The sequence below is a fragment of the Phodopus roborovskii genome, unplaced genomic scaffold (genome assembly GCF_943737965.1).
Source record: "Phodopus roborovskii unplaced genomic scaffold, PHOROB, whole genome shotgun sequence".
Classification (NCBI taxonomy): domain Eukaryota; kingdom Metazoa; phylum Chordata; class Mammalia; order Rodentia; family Cricetidae; genus Phodopus; species Phodopus roborovskii.
The window spans coordinates 2,459,599-2,461,196 of NW_026126409.1; the positions used below are offsets into that span (position 1 = coordinate 2,459,599).

Sequence of the window (1,598 nt, forward strand, 5' to 3'; positions counted from 1 at the left end):
TAGCTATGCCTGCTTACTTCTTATTTCCATTTGATTGGAAAATCTTTTCCCAACCCTTTACCCTGAGGTAATGTCTATCTTTGAAGCTTACATGTGTTTCTTGTATGCAGCAGAAGGATGGATTCTGTCTTTGTATCCATTCTGTTATCCTGTGTCTTTTTATAGGTGAGTTAAGACCATTAATGTTGTCGGTAAGAAGAAAGACCAAGAAAGGCTGAAGAAAACCCTTCAGCTACTGATTATGCTCTCCAGAGACTATGTCACACTAACAAACCCTCATTGTCTGATCTTCAAGGTTCCACCCGTGCAGAGGGACATAGGTTACACTACAGCTGCAGGGACAGCTGTAGGGAAGCAAGAACAGGTGCAAGTTTTGTGGGGTAGAGTAAGGTCCCCAAGCTTCAGACTTCTGCATAGAAGGGGTAATCCTTGTGTTTAACACAGCTCATCAAGGCACATACCCTCCAGTTCCTGTTGTAGCTCAGGAGAGTGGTCATATCCTCCTTGCTCAGCTCGAAGTCAAAGACCTTCAGGTTCTCAGCAATTTATGCAGGCATCACAGACTTGGGGATCACCACCAAGTTCCTTTTTATAGGGAACCGGATCAGCACCTGAGCTGTGGTTTTGTTGTACTTGGATGCAATTGCCTTAATCCTGGGATCCTCCAGGAGAGAAGGGTCTTCAGGTTTGGCCCATGGCCTATCAGGAGAGCCAGGAGGACTGTATGCAGTCACCACAATGCCTTTGGAGTGGCAGTACTCAATCAGCTTCTCCCGAGTTAGGTACGGGTGGCACTCAATCGGAATAACAGTAGGCTCATATTTTAAGCCGGGTTTAAGATTCTCTCAATCTGAAGAGGGTTGAAGTTGGAGACACCAATCGATTTCACCAAACCTTCATCCACAAGCTGCTCCATGGCCGTCCAAGTGGCCACAAAATCAGTGTCGCTGGGAATCACATTTCCTGATGCATCCAGTGGGAAATAATCAGGCCCAGGTTTGAACCCTGTTGGCCAGTGAATGAGGTAGAGTTCCAGGTAGTCCAGCTGCAGGTCACTGAGCGTCTTCTGGAAAGCTCCTTTCACCATGCTCTTGTCGTGGAACGTGCACCACAGCTTGCTGACAATGAAGAGCTCCTGGCGCTTCACTACCTGTGCCTTGAGCTTCTCCTGGAGGGCAATGCCCACCTCCTTCTCATTCTGGTACACCTGGGCGCAGTCAATGTGGCGGTACCCAATGTCAATGGCAGCCTTCATGGCCTCAGTCACCTGGCCAGGAGGGGACTTCCAGGTGCCCAGGCCCAGGGAGGGCATTTTGGTGCCGCTGTTGAGCTCCAGATGGCTGGCCATGGCTGTTGCACGTTAAGCACCAAAACCGGCAGCTGTGCAGTGGATCCTGTTTTTTTTTTTTTTTTTTTTTGTATCCATTCTGTTAAAACATGTCTTTTTATTAGTTATTTGAGATCACTGATATTGAGAGATATCAATGAGCAGTCACTTTAATTCCTGTTATTTTGTTGTTGGTGGTAATGGTGTTATTACTGGTGGTAAGGTGTGTGTTTCCCTTGTTTTGTTTTTGTTAGTGGGAGATTGTTTATTT

The 1,598-nt window shown here is 46.9% G+C and overlaps 1 pseudogene; it reads right to left on the reverse strand.

Annotated features, from left to right (window-relative positions):
* Window positions 1-398: 398 nt before the first annotated feature.
* Window positions 399-1,367, reverse strand: LOC127220211 (aldo-keto reductase family 1 member B1-like; annotated as a pseudogene).
* Between the last annotated feature and the right edge of the window lie 231 nt (window positions 1,368-1,598).